Source organism: Anas acuta, chromosome 10, assembly GCF_963932015.1.
Source record: "Anas acuta chromosome 10, bAnaAcu1.1, whole genome shotgun sequence".
NCBI lineage: Eukaryota > Metazoa > Chordata > Aves > Anseriformes > Anatidae > Anas > Anas acuta.
The window spans coordinates 7260920-7280460 of record NC_088988.1 but is presented as its reverse complement, the minus strand read 5'-3'; the positions used below and the strand labels follow the sequence as shown (position 1 = coordinate 7280460).

General features: G+C 36.8%; 1 long non-coding RNA gene across 1 annotated transcript; it reads right to left on the bottom strand.

Annotated features, from left to right (window-relative positions):
- Positions 1–323: 323 nt before the first annotated feature.
- On the bottom strand, positions 324–19202 carry LOC137861939 (uncharacterized). The gene is made up of 3 exons (XR_011099936.1): positions 15512–19202; positions 11518–11650; positions 324–606 (listed from the first exon to the last, which is right to left on the bottom strand). It is a non-coding gene; the product is annotated as an uncharacterized lncRNA (long non-coding RNA).
- Between the last annotated feature and the right edge of the window lie 339 nt (positions 19203–19541).

Below are 19541 nucleotides of genomic sequence, written 5' to 3'. Positions count from 1 at the left end.
ATCATCAAGTTTTATAAGCACAGGTGAAAATAAGTGACTTATATATATACACACACCTTGTCCTGTTCCCATTCCCCCCCCCTCCTCCCCCCAGGAAAATGTAGTATTTACTGTATACACAACAAAAGGATTATACACAGACAGCCCCTCTGCTCTGGTGGAAGTGCAAACTTTTTCATGGAAAACAATACAGTTGAAACTGAATGGAATTCCACAACACAACAAATGAAAAAACTGAATGGAATCCCACAACACAACAAATGAAAAAACTGAATGGAATCCCACAACACAACAAACAAAAACTGAAATAACTCTTACCTCCTTCCAGCCTCGTGGCCCTGACACAGTTAACCTCCACACTTTCTCTCTTTGGAGGGGCAGCCATCATAATACCAGCAATCAGGATGTGGCCACTGTCAGTAACCCTAGGTCATAGATAAGCGTGAAGTGGTGGATCGGTCCAGGGAGCGATGCAGTGCGACCCAAAGCTCAGTTACAGAATTGCAGAGACCACCAGCCAAGTCCTCAGGACTCTTTTACCACAACAGAGAAGAGTTATTCTGTAGTTCTCAGGCTTTGGTACATGATGTAAAGTATTGGTCAGACCTAAAGATAAACATGGATCCAAAATGATTTTTAAAATTGTTTTCCCCATTTTCATTTACATTTTTTTACTTTATAATCTCCCTCTTTTTATCAGCTCTGAATTCAAGTTACTATCAACATTCAGTCAAGGAAAAAAGGGCATGTGGCTCACCCGTTTTCATACTTGTATTATCATTATATACAAATTACTTTGTTTTAGGAACCCATACTGATTCATCACAATCCCACACATTTTTCTACTGGAGAGGATGGGTTTATGGGTAGCTACTATATTTCAGCCTGTATTTAGTAATGGTTTTTAATCTCATAATCACTGACAAACAGGCTGCAAGCTTCATGTCAACAGGCTCGTGTGAAATATCTCCATTCAGAGCAAGATACACCTCTGTTACCTCTGTTTTTGTGGTTTTTTGTTGTTATTGCTGGTCACTCCATGCAGCACAGGGTATTACTGCCCTCCTCCAACATTCTTTAATTCCACTTCTTCTGAGCAATCAGAGTTCAAAAATAAGGATAAAACAAACAAAGAAAAACTAAAAATATAGTCATCCAGTGAATGTTTTAAAAGACTGGTCCCAAGGCCTATTTCCTATTTAATGGTTATTTAGCCTATCTCCCTAGAGCTCAGCCATCTGATGAGAGACACATGTAACCATCCAGCTGTTTCCAGTCCCCAGCTACCACAGAGATTTTTTTTTTCTTTGTCCTCCTTTTCAGCAGGCAGTTGAGCTAAGCTCTCACTAGACTTGATTCCTGTAGCAAGACAGGGTTAATTGGCCCTTGTTAACCCACTCTGAGCCAATATGGCATTTGTAGGACCCCATCTCAGTATGCCTTTATCTTTCTCACCACCAAAACGTCTGTGCAAGTTTCACCTTTTTAATGAAAGCCTTGATACAAATCTCTTCACAGTGCTTGCACCTACACTGTCACAATCAGCCAGCCATAAAAGTGCTAATCAGATGTTACAAATAAGACTCATTAGAATATTGGGTGCAGGTTGTATCTACTTTAAAAGAAGGAAAATTGCTGGAGATTCAGGATTCATATTGAGTCCCTGTTTAATCATTTTTCTTCATGAAAGACAAGTATTAGGAAGCACTTACTCTGATAGGATATAAATCCACTGCCCTTATAGCATTTGTGGGCATCTACGGTGCTGTTTGACTTTTCATAAGAGAAGGTATTCAAACTGCAAGGCAAATTTAAACATTTCAATTTACTTTTGTTTTCTCCCTTCCCATTGCAATTCAGTTCACTATATTATCTTTGTATATCTTCTCTTCTAAATAGCATATGGAACTATATCCACCAGCCTGTGTCTGATCCTACTTTGTTTGTCATGTATTTCAGTTTAAACTAGCCTTGAATAATCCTTTACTCTCTAGGTGCAATGATTAGGATTGTGTATAAGCCCTGCCAAACAGTGTAATAAAAAGGGAGAGTCCCTCTCTCCCTGTGCAAGGTCACATATGTACATGCAGGGACCAACATGATTTGCCTCTGTGAATTCTTCAATATGTTAACTACCAAAACATTTAAGCTAATTAATTCTGACATAATAGCTTAGAAAAAAATCAAGCATTCCTTATTCCAGAAGAGTAGCTGTAGATGCTGGCAAATCAAAATAATGTTATATCTTTAAATGCTACTGGAAAGTATAAATTGACAGCCTGAAGATGAAAAACCTCACTTCATCTACAGAAACAGGTAAGCACAGATCCCCTATTATTTGACATACACAAGAGCAAACACAAAAGGACACTTAGTCATTTTTCAAGGTAGGAACAAATCAACTGCATTCTGCTTACATTTATTATCTACCTAAACACTTTCAAGCTTCCTCAGAACTGCACTTTCTTTTGCTGTCTATAGCAATGGCCATTAATTAATTTTCTCATTTGCATTGTCCCTCCCCTTTGAGGCTCTTTCTCATACTTCCTTAGAAAAATGATTGGCCAGTCACTGGCTAAATGACTGTATTGATTTCAGGAACTGCCTGAGTAAAAGCCAAACAAGCAGCCCCAAGAACAGGGAATTTCCTTGATGCTCTGATTCTTCAGACAGTCTTTTCTCAGCTATTTTGTGCTACCAGCATTTTTGTCCTAAGATAGTTGTGGTGAAACCCAAGTGTAGCCTCTGATTTATTAGGAGGTATGACTAACATCATAACCTGTTTTCAATGCAGCTCCTATAACGCAGGTTGCAGTGAAGTACAATCATTCTGACGCCTCATCAGTTTAGCTGAAATCAAAACAATACATTCAGAAAAAGGAAATTGGCTATTAAATGTAAACCATACAAAGGCTGCATTCTCAAGTCTTCTGTGCCTTCAATTAGATCATTGAAATAAGTGGCATGCAGAATGGAAAGCGAGCCTTCTCCTTAGAGCACTGAAAAGCACTTGAAAACTTGCAAAGAGGGTGATGCTTTTCAAGCTTTTAAGAAGTAAAAAGCACTCCATACATTCTGAAAGGCAAAATGTTGTTTCCATTAAGAATCTTAGTTAATTTTAACATAAAGCAAGTCTAAATATTTTAAAGTAGGGAAAGAATATCTGTTTCAGCAGATACAAACTTTTAGTAGATTAATTCACTCTGTCCCAGAGATAAAACTTTTGATTTGGAAAGCCTTGGGATGCATGGTGATGAATAAATTTCATATTCCAATTTAGTCACAGAATATTGTAACTATGTTTTGCAATATTTTTGAAAAGTAATATCTTTTTTTCCAGCCCTTGCTAACAGCAGTAACAAAGATTCCTATTTGGAATGTATTTTATTTTGTAATTATGCAAATAAGGTTGTATGTTAGTATTAATCATACTAAATGAAGATATCTTTTTCAGTTTCAAAAACTGAATAATTATTTATTAACAATGACTGGTGAAGGAGCTTAAAACAAATAAGATTGCACTTTAAAGAAGCTTGCAAGAATATTTTTGGGGAGGGTTGATTTTATATATTTTGAAAAAGTGTGGTAGGCAAAAATATTTAAAACCAGATATTATTTGTGAGAAATGTGGTACAAATGTCTTTCAAATGCATTTGTATTTATAAATTCAGTATCTGGGTTATGAAAAGGAAGAAAATGTGTAAATATCATTTATTTTCTTTATTTCAAAAAAGATGAATTGGCATCTGTCTCTTTTACTAGTAAATAAGTTATTTCTAATAAATTAATTTAAGAATGGATTTCTAAACAAATGTTCTGAAAAGCAGCTGTGTTACGAGATGAGACTGCTTTCTGCCACTGGAGCTCCGAGTGCGTGGCAGCCTCAGAGCTCTGCTCTTGCAGAGTGCAGCTCATCAGGTCACTCTGATCTGAGGCACTAGCTGTGCAAGCTTTGGTTTGTGTGTCTTTCTCAAAATGAACTCTGTCACTCAGTTCACATGGTTCAGCAGCAAATTGATCTCTCTAAGTTCATACAAACCCAAACTCCTAGAAGAATTTCCTCCTTTCCTTAGACCCTGTGCCTTCTTCATTAACTTTGATACAGGCTCCCTGCCTCACTTCTGCTGTTTCTTGTGCTCATCTTCTTACAGGGTAGTCAGCAGCTTCACCCTTTTTGCAGGCTTATCCAAGCTCACACTGTAAAAGCTGTTCTTGTCCCCAGCTAGGAAGAATCACTCTGTATCAAAGGTGAGGCATGATGCAGCCCACTTCCAGTGGCCAAGCACACGGAGCTGGCAACTAGTGCTGTTAATGGTGATGCTGACTTTGTCTAGGCTAGAGAGAGTTTGTCTCTGCAGCCAGCCCTTCCAGTCAACACATATTTGGTGTCAGCAAATTCTTTTTTTTTTTTTTTTGGCAGTACGACTTCTATCACTGTTCTATCACTGAATAAAATAAGCTGCTTTGGCAATGGGATGAGGCTTCTAACGAGGTAGGAATTTTCTGCCTTGCTAGGCCATGTTAGTCACTTTGGCTATCTGTTACAGGTCAAACAGAAGGATTCTTTTGTAGTCAGTATCAAAAGACAGGATCCTCCAAAATGTGGTTCAGCACACTGAAGAGACACATGGCCAACAGTGGGGTTGGCGAAGTCCTCTCTGGAACAATCTTCCCCAGACTGAAGGGCACAGATGTCTAACTTTTGTTTGACACGTAAAGTTAGCTTAGGCAATTTGTACCCAATTATTTTACAGGTAGTGTGAAAAATCTAACACAGCCATGCTCACACATCTGAGTGCACCGTCCTCTCTGAATAAACTTCAGGTAGGCTGCTTCACGTGCTTCTCAGCATGGTAGCCAGCAGAAATCAAATATGAGCCATGTTTAGCTCTAAATCAAAAATACTCTCTGTGATTTAAGCTTACTTCTTTGACTTTACATCAAAATGGAACAGAGGAGACAGGCTTAAACTGCAATGAATAGGAAAGCAGCAAGTAGAATAGCCTTTGTGCTGAACACAGGAACTAGCTCTTCACTGATACCTGTTCAAGTATCATTTTCCAGGCTCAGTTAGGGTTGCTGGAGTAAACTTTTAAACCCCATTATTTTGTATCTGTATTACAAATTATGGGTCAGGGCCAAGTTTTTCTGCATGCTGTACAAACACCTAACAAAAAGTATCACTAAACAGCCCACGCCTTGATGAGCCTGGGGATCCTGTGAGGGGAACTAAGCAAGGTGAATGTCACCGTGGATGAGAAACACAAGACAGATAAAAGCTGGGAGGAAAAAGGAAGCAACAGAGCAGAAAAATGATCAGAGTCCTAGGTAACAAACATCCTGTGAACTCTGTGTTTCTGTTCTAATCATCTAGCTTGTGGCTGTCTCCGTTTTTTTTTTTCCCCCTCTTCTCTCTCCACCCACGTTAACCTTTCCTTGTGGACGTAAGTCTTTGCCTGTTATGTTTTTATGTGTCATCTGTTTGTTTGTTGGTTTTTGTTTTGTTTTGTTTTTTTTGAGGGGGGGGTGTCTTTAGGTTTTGACAGATACTTGGTTTTCTGTTTGTAGACTTCTGGGACACTACATCGTTTATCTACACTAAATGACTCAGGACAATACAGGATCTGATTTTGATTGATTGTTTGTCTTCTATTTTACTACTAGAAATAAATGTTATTAAATAATAAATTTGATTGTCTTCTTCAAATTGGTTGAATTCTCAAGTCTATTCTTTCTCGCTTTTTAAAATCTTGCTAATATTATGAAACGTATTATGGGAAATTGTTCGCTACACGAGAAGTAGATTTAATAAAGATCTTTCCCTATATTCAATCATAACTGCTTTAAAACTATGCAAGTAAAAATTAAGAACTATCATTCACACTTTTGTCTTCAAGTATATATGGCAGTTTTGTTTAGAAAGTTTCTTGATTTTAAGCTGATCCAGAATGTAGCTTTCTGTTTCACTACACAGGTTTGAGAAGTAATAGAATTTTGATACAGCTAAGTTAGAACAAGGATTACAAAAACATTTTCTGTACTAAGACAAGGGTTTTACTTCTGGTATTTTGTGGAAAAAAAAAATGGGATCAATAAAAGCCTTTACAGTGCATTACTGTAGGGAAAAATAATTTGTATAGAAGTTACTGTGAGCTTTAGACTAATGGTCATAACTGTAAATGATATTGAAAAACAGATAAAATTAAATAAAGACTTGCAAAGTATAAATTTGCTGCTGGCAATCTAAAAAGGATTTTCTTGTTACTCACCCATGGGATTTGGGGTTCTATCAAGGAAGCTTTCCTACTTGTCATACATCATTTCAAAGAGACATATATAGCCTGGAAACTGCTTTAAGGCAGCTGCAAGCAAGTGTCACTTTGAGTTAAATGCATTATTAAACTGTTGGGAAATTTCACATCATGGGTCATTTATCTATGCTAAATGGGTCAAAAGCCTCTACACATGCCTAGATAAATGAGAGAAGAGCAAAATTCTCCCTCGGGACGTAATACGTTGACAACCTCTTAGAATTCATGTTGTTATTTTTAGTAGATATGAGGAAAAATGACTTGCTAAGTATACTAATTCATAAAACCAGGTGCCAAATACCCATAAGAAAAGGTTACCAAATATTTCTGAATTTTGATGTTGCTTCATGCAAGGTATCAGTGAAATGAAGTATAATATGTTTTGATTCTCTGTAATTAATGACTGATTGCTGGTCCCAAAAGATCCATGTGGAATAACACGTATTTTACCAGCTTAGTTACTTTTTGAAGAAATAACGTGTGCACTTTGAACCAGGCATAGAGGTAATGAAAACAGAGCAATATAAAGTTTCCAAAACTTGTACATGTTATTACAATGTGACTAAATTTCCTTGCAGAAGAGGGACTTTGGTTTCCTAAATCCTTCAATGCCTATAGCACATTGCTGAGCATTCCCAGATACCATAGCATGCATCATCAAATAAAGTAGAAGCTGACCTGGTAGCCAGTTTTAGGAAATTAGCAGCAATGTGAAGTAACACAGTGAAGTGAGCTAGAAACAGTTCTTCACAGTGCATTGGTATTCTTTCATGTTGAAAGATGAAGTTTTCCATCTCCTTGCGCATTTGTCCATCGAGCAGAGCAGTCAAAAAATAGTTGAGCAAACAATTGCAAAGGGAGTGCCATCCTTTTGAATTACAAGCAATTTTACTTTCTTGTTAGCTGATAGATTTAAAAGAATATTTGGTATCAGTATTAGTTCATAGCTCTGAGCTGGCTGAGTTCACATGAGCATTCAGCAGGTTTTCTGGCTCTCAGAACACAGACGACCTCTGGAGACGAATCGTGTCAGATCAGGACAAGTCCGTCTCTTCTTTCAGCCAGATGATTATGGGATATTTAAATGAATAAATAATTAACTTCTAACACATCAAGTAGGTTTCCACTAGTGCTGAAGTCAGTGACTGAATCTGTGAAAATAGCATAGTTAGTTAGGTTACTCTCACCTGTGGCAGTGACATTTCTATCAGTACACCACTGGCCACAGCCCCCAGCACAGGGGTTCAATCTGGGAAGCTGGTTCATTTCACATCTTATTTGTTTGTTTGTTTTTTATTGTCATGGTCAAACCAGAGCAACCTTAGAGCACCATCAATCCACCAGATTCAATGCACCAGGATGGGGGGTGATTTTCCTATCAAGCCCCATGAGGGCAGCATGATGATTAAGTCATCTAAATTAATTATTATAAGAAATATCTATGCAATCTGGAGAGCAATGGAAAATTTTTTGATGTATTCCTAATCTAGTTTAATCTTGAAAAACGTTATTTATAACTAGTCACTGGAATGTCTGAATTGCTTTTATTTAAAAAAATAAGGTAATCTCAGGTCATTACAAGGTTTCTGACACAAACAAAAATATCAGTTTGAATAGGATAAATGTATATGGCTTGAGAAAAGACTGGCAGTTGTTCATTAACAGGCTAAATCATTCGAAATATCTTGTTATGAATTAGCCACAAACACCATAAATTAAACCTGGATGAACCTTTCCAATCTTACCTTTCCAATCTTGTATTAACAGACAATAAATTAATAATAAATAGGTGATGCGCTACATTCAACATTCAAAGGCATTTGGCTTTTTTTTTTTTTTTTTCACTTTTCTGGCTCTAGCATAATTTTTGAAAGGACAACTGATGGCAGTCTTAGCAAACACTTTTCCTCTCTTAATCCATGGACCTTATTGCACTTTGGTCTGAATGAGCCCATAAAACATTTCCAGCACTACTTGATAGTTTTGCAAAAACTGTCTCCATGTCTTATTTTGATAGAGTACAGTGTTCATTTAGTCTGTGTCTTGTTATAGGACCTTGAATATCACAAGCATTCATAAAAGACTGACCAAGATTCTGACCTTTATACAGTAACTTTTATATCGTATGATATAAACACATAAGAATTTTAATAGGAATTCTGACAAAGAAAAGAAACCTGAAAAATGTTAATAAAGGATTATGATGTGATTAAAATATATTTTATCTTTCAGATTACTATATGACTCTGAATTCTAGAAAACTTTCAGTTTATAGTATTTATTATAACCATAACATCAAATTCAAATTAAAGTTACATGAATGTAAGCTTTCTCTTTAACTATTTTTCATATTTATAATTTTGTAAATTATTTTCATATGAAGAAGACCTATTAAAACTTTAGTGTGCTAAAAAATTGATGAACCAAACAAAGCAAAGTGTTGCAAGATGTTTGACTGATGAACCAAGCAAAGCAAAGCAAAGCTGATCTGTTTAAACCAACTGACACTACTGGCATTATACCAAAATGTATAAACATGTAACCTGACCTGCCAGTGCATTTTACAAAGATGTCATTGAGAGCAAAATTAAGACATGTCTCATTAAAAATTTTCTCAGACACAGAATGTATATATCAAAGCCATGACATAGGCTCTAAATTAATTAACCTATTTTAAAGTACAAAATCTCTGTGCTAAGGTATTCTCTCTTGAAAGTTTCTGACAAGCTCCCTAGGTATCCTGATAGTATTTTAAGCTTAATTGTCTTAATAATGTAATAATAACTTATATCACCATTAAATTCTTACTTTGCTCCTCTTTATAAATGTACCAGGATGATATGAGAAACAGACACTATAAAACAGTTTCAAAGATTAGAAAATATTCCTAATGATGTTCATCACACAATGTAAGATTGTTTTACAGAGATTATTTTGAACATACTAGTTTTCTTCTATCCATAGCTATTTTAGTGTACAATGCATGTTGACATAACGTATATCAGGCCATTTACAGTGTAAACAATGGCTCTAAATTAAATAAACTAGATTTACTTAATTTGCTCAGTAATAACAATATTACATTATTTTAGCCAAATGTCTATGTCAAACTGAACAGAAATAAGAGGAAAGCAGTAATTAGTCTAGGTTAAAATATATCCTCAAAGGATATTAAATATGCAAGAGCTCATCCATGAAAATTAGACTGCAAGAGGTTACACCATGTATTGGCTTATTTTGTTACATATCAAATTATCTCTCATGAATAAATATATCTAATAATGTTTAACTCTATAATTTAATAGTGCCCTATTAAAAATATTTTCTGAATCAACCAAGCTGTGTATTTGATTTTCTATGATTATCAGATTTTAAGTACACAATAATTAAATGTGCAATTTGTACTGACTTCTGCAAGCACAATTAAAAAGACTGTGCACTTTAATCCCTTAAATAGATAACTTCAATAAATACAAACTCTAGGACCTAGTACTTAACTTGAATAATAATATAAATTAAGGAACATAACAAGGTGTGAAGTTCCCAAAAGGAAAAAGATTAGTTTATATCTCTTTGTTTATCAAAAGAAAAAAAAAAAATCCTGAACTATTAAATTTGTTTGACATGCTTTGCAACATGAGCATTGCTACACTCCCTTTCCCACAGCTACTAAGATCGTAGCTTTCTTAAAGGACTTCAAACCACATCTAATCTAGTGTAAAATCCTCACCTTGCTTGTCATTAGGCAGTGACACAATTTCCCTGTCAAACAGCTCTGAACTTGACTGACCCTCAAAACCTTCACAGAGTTACCCACAGCTGAAAAGGAGCTGATCTGGGTAACCTCGCTGCCATTTGCTGCCACAAAGAACTAAGGGATACTTTGAAAAATGAACTTGGTTAATAGGTGCTGAGGAAGTACAGGTGACTTACAAGTCCCCACATGCAGCATTAACCCAGAATCATCACTGCTCTCTCGCGATGAGAAATGATAGGAAGGACTGTTCTAGTTGCCATGGTGACCTCCACTCAAATACTGCATATCTCTCTCCTTTTCCTCAGGGTGAACGAAGATCTTTGAGGAGTTTTTGTTCTCTTTTCACTGGGCCCTGCCCCAGCATCAGGCCCAGCAACAGTGCTAGGCTGAATGAAGAGTGGGTGCTATTTGCTAATTCTAAAAATTCATGAAGATAAATTAGTCTTTTTCCTATCATGTTCCCTCCACCGTAAGAAATGAAGATGAAGAGTGGAGCAATCAGCTAATTAACCCCCTTTTCCAGGCACAAAGAGCTGCATTACAATGTGACATTGCTCTGCCCTTTTCTTTTTGAGGTGTTTTCATGGCCTATCAGAGTCTGCTCTATGAAAAGACCCTCTGCATCTGCTCTTGCAACCTGCTAATTACAATACTGTAATTAAACGCACACTGAAGCGATTGCCTTCATATATCACTGTTTGTGACAAGCAAAGAGTGACTTTCAGTTAAGACATACTTAGCTCCCCTCTTCCTGCCTGAGGAAGCTGAAGACTTGTTTTTGGCTCACCTGGTTTGACAGCTGCCTGAGGACATCGAAAATCCTGGTTGTCTGAGCTGTAGTTCTGTGAAACACATATGCATACATTCATGCATGCAAATGGGCCAAAGTCACTGTGAGTACCCCAATGTAGTTACTGAAACTGGGTACGGATAACAGAGCAAAGTGTGTCCAGTGTAGTGGTTGCCCCATCTTCCTCTCAAAACAGACAGTTTGTTTCTCAACTACTGTTTCAGATTCCTGCATCTCCCCACAGATACAATGTCACAACAATATCCTGGGTGTTTCTTGCTTTGATTCTTCATCCCTTTTGTGGTTTCAGCATTCCCAACCTCTTTTTCTCTACCACAACAATAGTACTTACTTCTTTTCTAGCAGCACTTCAGTCCCAAGGAGAGCAGAGCTTAAGATGTGATTTTGCTTGGTAAGGAACAAATAAATACATTTTTTGTTATAAGTGGGTTCTTTGGTTTTGATTCATTTTGCTGTTTGCTGTACAGTACACTTTGAGACTGTGTCTGAGCTAAACTTGCTTGAGGTCCACACCAGGAGCATTCAGATGTGCTCAGCTACACAGAAATTTCTGCAAATCACAGTGAGAAACCACAGGAAAAAAAAAAAAAAAAAAAAAAAAAAAAAAAGCCTAGTTAGTGAAGGGAACACTACCTTACCATTGCCAGCAGTTATCTGCAGGAAAGCAAGAGGCACTGAGGAGAAGTCAGAGGACTTGATGGTCACCTCCTGTCCCCCAGCTGCTACCATGCTCTGCTTCCTTACTCTGTCTTGATGGGATCACATCATTATCTGATTTGGGGAAGAAAAAAAAAGTGGCCATAAAATAGCGGTGCCTTTGAAGTGCAGACAAAATGCAGACACATCAAAATGTATTTTTCTTTTCTATACCTTTTTCTTAAATGAAATATAATGGTCAGCTTTAGGCTAGGTGCTGCCATGCGTTGCTGATGGGAAGTGAGAAACAACAGCAATAAATTCAGCTTTCTTCCTGAAGTACTGCTTGCAGCATGAGGCAGCACTAATCAAAGTCAAATCACAAAGGTTTGGATTTCTTCCATTCAGTACTAATACCTAGGGGCAAGATGGAGAATTGTTTGATATCGAGCAGCCATATTCCCTACACTCTTTACCAACCAGTTTAATGAAAGCTCGGTAGGGTTACTCTATAGGAGATTAGAAATGGTATTAAATCATACCAAAACCTATCGTTTGATGGCACTTCTGTAGCAGCATACACGAGTTGGAAGAGTTTACAGCCAGTACTACTGATATGAACAAAATGTGTCTTTTTCCACCAGTGAAACAAAGACAGTTACACCTATGAGTAAGTGTCTGCAGGACTGGGACCTATGATGCTAAGAACAAAATAAGAGGAAACAAACAGCAGGGATGCGATAAGAATGAAGCAGCCTGTGCACAGCATTTCTTTGAAGTATAATTACAGCCGCACTGAAGCATGAATGTAGCCTAACATATTTGCAACCACTGTAATCAGTGTAATCATGCTGCCATTTCATTTACTTTCACACATTCTGTTAAGGCATTAGGACTGCTGTGTAGACTGCTGGAATGATACAGTTAATACTGTCGATTTATTTTGTTCATGCTGATAAATCGTGTTGTTATTCTGCTAAATTCATACTTCTTCTTTATGATTTTAAGGCTAAAGCAGCCCATTTCATAGTAGTATAAGAATTCTGCTTCTAGAATTAGAATAGAAGCCCAAACCAGATTTTGTTGGATTTTTAACACCTTTACAAGACCTCATCTCTGCTGTTAATTAGCAGTATTGGGACCAAATAAAAAGTAACGGGTAACTCCCTCTTGTAAAATTTTTCTTTCTAGTAGTTATTATTTAGTCACAGTGAACATAGTGGGAAAAAAAAAAAATAAAAAGAAAGAAAAAGAGAAGACACCAAGAATTTTAATCTTGATGTCATTCTATACCGTTTCAAGTCTACCACTTCTAGTTTTCTTTCTTTAAGCAGGTGCATTAGCAAAATAAAATAATATAATGTGAATTGCCTTGAAGGTATAGAAGGTAATTAGAACATTATAGACAGCTAAGTGAAGAAAGGGCAGGGAAAAGAAACGTGCAAGGTTTAACATCTGCACTACCATACAGCCCTTGGAAAATAAGATACAAACTGATTTGGAATAAATTATCTTGCTGATTTATCATATTAATTATAAACCTCCCTTCTCTCAGATGGTTCTTCAATGCTGTTTGCATAAACACAACAGAATGAAGTAAAATTACACGAGTGAAAGGGCAAATGATTTTTCTGCTGGTAAGGTGGTCGTGTTGATTTTTTAATTTATCTTAACTATGAATGTTGTATTTGCCTATATTTTAAGGAAAAATTCTGTGATACTTCCTAAATGAGGCCATGTAAAGGGGTAGTGGAAAATGGTAGAGTGAGTTTTTAATGAAAATTCTGCACCTTGATGTCTACCTAGGATCTTAAACAGCTATGTCATAAGCAGACTCACAAGAATGGAATCTATATAACAATTAAAATACTAATGCTCTTCTAATCACTTAAGCACCTAGAGTGTGTATCAAGGTAATCACATTCATTGTAAATTTATATGCTGTTCATATCCTTGTAAGCATTTTGAAAGAAAGTGGTGCAGAAGACACAGGTGCCTAAATTAATAAACATTAGAAAATCAGCAAGAGATTTAACTACACTGGTTATTGTTTTCATTATTAAATAATTAGTTTGAACATCTTTGTACACCTGGTCCCAAATCATGGGATTCAATTACCTTGAATGGCTTTGGGCTGCTATTTGATCACTTAATACTAAATCTGCAAAGTACTGGGCATTAGGAAGGATATCGGGTAGAGGATATTGAGATTTCCCAGAAGTTTTGTGAAGAAGTTCACTAATCAGAACATTTTGTTTTGCAGACTCATGACTATAATTAATAATGGAAAAGCTTTATTAGGACTTTTTTTAAAGGGCAGAGCCAAAGAAAAAGGTGGCAGGCAAAAGGCTGAATAGCATCATTTAAGCATTCTCTCAAGGAAGTATTTTCTTTACAGAACATGTATATTTGATACATAATTTAAGGGATGTCACATGTTCCTCCTGACTTTCCTACCATTTGCTATACATACTGACTAGCTCACAGGTCCTGTCTTGTTCAATTTCAAGAGTACTGAATTTGTTTTATTCCAGCTCCAATAGCTGCCTTGTGAGAATTCTATGCAAATAGAAAATTCTGAAAAGTTTGAATTTAAGACCTCCAGCAGGGTCCTAAACAATATACCTCTGAGCATTCAGATATATCTTTAAAATCTCTTATGCCTTTAAGCAACAAACTGAAATAGTTTGGTGTAAAATTTCAGATTAAAAAAAAAAAAAAAAGAATTTAATTAAAAGCTGTAGTCAAGTTTCACATTGAATCTCAATGTTCTGCATGATGTTTACAATATGTAATTATTTTCCTGTAGAATTCAAGAAACAATAATAAATAAAAAAATAAAAAACACTCCTAAACATACTCTCTTAATGGCTTCAGTAGAATAAATGTGAACTAAATAAATCTAGAGTTAGAGGAAGCAAGTATCCAGTATCTCACTTACTTTTACAGAAACACATTAAATAACCAAGTGCCACTTCCACATATATACCCAGATAATGTATATAATTCCCACAAAAGTTTCAGTAAGTCAAAGCATCCTTTTCCTTTCCAAAGTTTTTGAACATCCACTGATTGCAAAACCCTGTAATTTCACAGAAAATGATTTTTTTTTTCCTCTGCCTAAAAACTCACTAAAAGCAAATTACTGTGACCCTTCGAAGTATGACAGGAAAACAACATGGATGGAGAGTGTTTTCCAAATCTTGAAAAGGGCTAATTGATGTGAAACTATTTTCCAGGTCAAAACACAATAATGTAGGCAAGATTGACAAAGGAGTGATTTCAGTCTTTGCCTGCATCTCTGTAACTTTCTGTTTCTCGTTACTCTCAGTGACACAAAAGCACGGACAATATTGGTGACAACCACTGACATTCTCAGACAATGGTATCCTGTTAAGGTAAGCTCCTGCAACAAAATCACACATTCTGGTATACTTTTGTAGCATCATTTTAAGAGCTACAGAAGCTAGAAGATATTTCAGATCTAAGATTTCTGCAGCATGTATTTCTGAATATGACTGTTCACACTGAGAACAGACATGATGTTCATATTCATTAGATGTTAATTTTTGGTGAATGATGTAGTCTCCTCTCTGGTTAAGGATTACATAAATTACAATTTTCAAATTGATTTGAATTAATTTTAAAAATTTTCCAGGAAAAAAAAAAACACTCCCATGTACTTGTTTAAAATGTACTTTGCAGGTACATTTGTATGAGTGAGGCCTAGAGCTGGGCCATGGAGATGACACAGAAGCTAGGAATTTGGAAATTCATTCTCTCTGTTACACCACTCAGTACCTGTCAAGGATGATGATGATGATAAAAGCAAATTAGGGCTAAAAGGTATTCATCAAACTTGTAATAGTTGCAAATTGATGGGCCTGCTGGAAAACTTCCCAACAGTCTTAGGCCACATTACCGAGACAGCCTAAACAGCAGGGATTTGGTGCACTGTTTTGTCTTATATATTACAAGCTTTTGTGAGATAGTTACCATTTGAACTGATGTAAATTGAGCAGGTGTAAAATTCCACTTCTGTTAAGAGTAGACCTTTCCTGCTCTTACATGATGGATAAAGGATTGCAAGGGTATTTCAGGAATACCTGTTTTTTGAAGAAAAAGAAAGTCAGAATTAGCATATTTGGTACAGTCAGTACAATAAATGTATATACAACGTTGTATTTTTGCATGTGAAAGCAATAAATATTTTAAAAATTATTCACTAATGAGTTTTACTGTCTCAGTCTGTTCTCACAGTATTAGAAATCAGCTCCTTCTAGTGACCATGTAGTCACCAAGGCTAAACCAGGGGTTTATATGCATACATGTTCTTTAGGGGCAATATAAAATATAAGAGGAATGTTTCTTATTTTATTTTGAGTGGGATTTGTTTGTTTGTTAATTAATGGAACAATACTTTGCCCTGGTACACGCTTGGTCTGTCCACCTAATCAGTGTACCTTGGAGGCAACATGGCTTCATGGCAATGAATCAGCTTATCTTAGCTGCAGGCCTTGCAGCATTTTATTTATTTATTTTCCTTCATAGCGTCTCTGAGTCATCCCTGTTGGCACCAGATCCTAGGGTACTTTTCCTTGGGTAGAATTTCTCCCCAACACAAAATAAGACATAACATTGTCCTAAAGTAAATATGATAATTCCCTAATGCTAAAATTTTAAAACAATAAAAAGTCTGCAGAAGTGTCTATTCCTTCTGCAGCACTACATGATTTTAAGTGAGGAAAATCTGCAAGTGCCTAGAAATAATCTGCTTGTCACAATAAGTATTGCACTGCAAAAATCAGAGAGTGGCATTTGCATTTTAAACTGAAGTCTTAAGTTTTTCCTCAGATTTCCAGCATTTTGCCACTGATATCCAAAGTCAGTCACTCAAGTACAGCTAGCCTCTTCAGGACTCTGGTTTATAACAGCATCCACGGAATAGCTAGGGCCATTTTATCTTGAAAAAGTTCCCAGCAGAACCTGTGTATTCATTTAATGCAGAATAATAGTACAAGTAAGCTCCTCACTACAGTCACACAGTAGGAATTATAATACTAATAAAGGTGAGATTTTTGTGAGTCTCTGCAGGGATTAATTAGAACGATGAAGGTGAAAGTGTGTTTTCTGCAGTTGGTAGACATAGTTTTTGCTTTTACAAGTACAGATAGGGGAGGTTTTTGAATATATTCTTTGGAATCTATATTGGGACAATATTTTTAATTGGAGGTCACATGTGTGTAGAGATAAATGCTTTCAGTGAGTGGGCCATGCTAAGGAGGCATTTGACTGCTGACAAGCAGAGAAGTTCACAGCAGTGTTACACTGCTGTTGAAGTTAGGTAGAACTCAAGCTGGCTTAAGCTCTGTTTTGTTCCTGAAGTTTAGTCCAAGTTTTCAACAATAACTTGCTTCAGAATGAAAGAGGAAGGGATAAGGACTGGTTAACTCTAATGTTTTCCATGGGGTTAACCCGAGCAATCCCAGTTCTTCAAAGCAGACCCCAGAAACCCCAAGCTGACCTGATTTATATACAATTTAACATAGAAAATGTGTATGAGAAGGTGCCAGAGAAATCCCAAGACTAAACATTTTAGTGTAAAAATTGTGATATCAAGATTAAATGTTGGTAAGGTTAAGATGAAATACAGCTATAATCTAATTATGATCCTTTCTTATTCATGACATTTTCATTTTGCAGGTTATTTCCTTTATTTCTGTTCTTTTTGTTCTTGTGCATTTAGGATGCAATATCATCGTATGCAATCTCCCAATTAAAGGGCTTCTACTGTAGCTACAATCATCTCAAAGGTACTCTGATAAATGCCTCCATCTCTTAAAATGCTTTGAGATACAATAAGTGCCTCAGAATATGCAACCATAAAAAAGATCAGTCAGCTACACTGACTGTGTGCCATAAATTTTGTCTGAAATCTGAATCATCTGTGAAGATTTAAAGGAGCAGAATCGAATCCTGTCTGGAATCCTTTCCAATTTTCATGTGGAAAAAGTATCTGAATACCATGGAAGTTTACAGTACGCGCAAACCCAGACTGTAAGAGTCCAAAGGAAAAAAAAAAAAAAAAAGTCAAGATAAGGGTGTAAGAACTAAATTGATTCATTCATGGAGGTTGCAGGTTTGGTTAATATAGTCCTGTCTCTTCTGGGATTAGTAAACCAGGTCACTTCTTTTTTCCATCCTTTATCATAAATTGACTTGCTGTTTTGGTTTGCTACATCAGCAGAATCAAATACAAACCAATTTTCTCAGTGCAATGAGGGTTGTACCAGTGAGAGAGTGGGGCTGATACATTAGCATTCCCACAGTCACATCTCCCCTATCCCTTGCCCACAGTATTTTCTTGAGTCGGACTTTCCCTCATCCATTTCCACATCAACTCTTCTCATGCTAGGTTAGCAGTGAGAGGGAGGAAAAAGAGGATCTTCAGGATTTTTCTGTTGATTTTGCTTCACCTGCCTTGAGCTGCACCTCAGGTATAAGAAGGCAGGTGTTACTTGAGAGCTGTTAAGGTAAATACTAGAAACTGCTGGAGTAACAGATGATACTGGCATATTATAATGCAGCCTAGAGGTAACAGGCTTTGGAAATTGCATCTAAAGGCTGCAGTGATTCCTCCAGTAGTAGATTGCTGTTGGTATCCACTGACAGAAAGCATTGAAACCAAGATGCAGAAAAGGAAAGAGTAGTCACTCTTCTTTATATACAGCCCTGCTGGATGTTGGAGCTTTCAGATAGATTTTAAGGGGAAGAATCAAAGTGTGTGAATTTATGTTGCTTCTTAGGACTAAAATAAACTCTTCCTGTGCCTCTCTGCACTTGTAAAGCAAGGCTAGTGGCTCTGCCACTGTGAACTTCCAAGTCAAAGAAGCAGTCACTATGGGTTAGAGAAGCAGGAAATCTGCAAGTAATAAAACAAAAAGGATCAGGGATAGCTTGTCACCCCATCATGGGGAAAGTTGCCTCACCAGGACAAAAGTTCTTTTTAGTGGGAGAGAGTAGTAACAGTGGGCATTAACATCACAGGGAACTCTTGTGTAGCTCCTGACAAGAACTTCCTTGAAAAAGATTTCCTTACTGTTTGAAGTATCTGCCCTGCCTGCACAGCAGACAGCTTGCTTTCTGACTACTGTCTTCCCTGTCTGCCCCCCTATGTGCTTCTCTGTTGTAACACCCTGTATTATTACAGGCACTCTCGGCACCTGGCTGCAGGAGTGAATCAAAGTGTTGTGGAGGTAGCATATCAATTTGGGTTTGTGCCATGGTAATAGTTATTTGACGGTTAAGTGGGATCATTTCAAAGACTTTTTCTTCCTTTTCCCTATTTCTCGGTGTCCAGATCACTGCTTGAGCTGCCTTTCCCCTAAACACTATGTACTCACCTTTTGTGACTGTCTAAAATAGAAAACCTCTGCTCTTGTCAAAAGGATAAACTGAAACAGTCACTTATCTGGCTGAGACATTGCACACCGGAGTGCTCCATAACCACTTCCCAGCGGCCTGCTGCTGGCTGCAGACCCTTGCCCAGCTGGGACAGCTGCAGCCAGCAACATCACCGCATCCTTCCCTGAGACCATCACAGTGCAGAGGATAAGCTGACCTCAAAGCTGTGAGCATCTGAAAGAAGGTGAACACAATCAAATAATCCATTTTGAATTCATGGTACTTACAGAATCTCCCTCAAAAAAAGAAAAAAAAAATTGGATTATGTGTCAACTGACTTCACATTGCTATACAAAAAGCTATTTTCTTTTCTTCACTTTTCTTTCCACTGCAATTATATAGCTAGCTTGTTAGCTGTCTGCACACACACACACACACACACACACACACACACCATTTTTCAGTCCATGATATCTACATGGAAAATACGTAGTACTCATAAGCATAGCTGTGCAGGCTCTCCTGAAAGTTAACAAGATTTTAATAAATTCCAAAGATTGGAATACAGGCCAAATTAATTCATATGTAGAAAGATTTCTGTCTACAATAACAGGAGTAAATG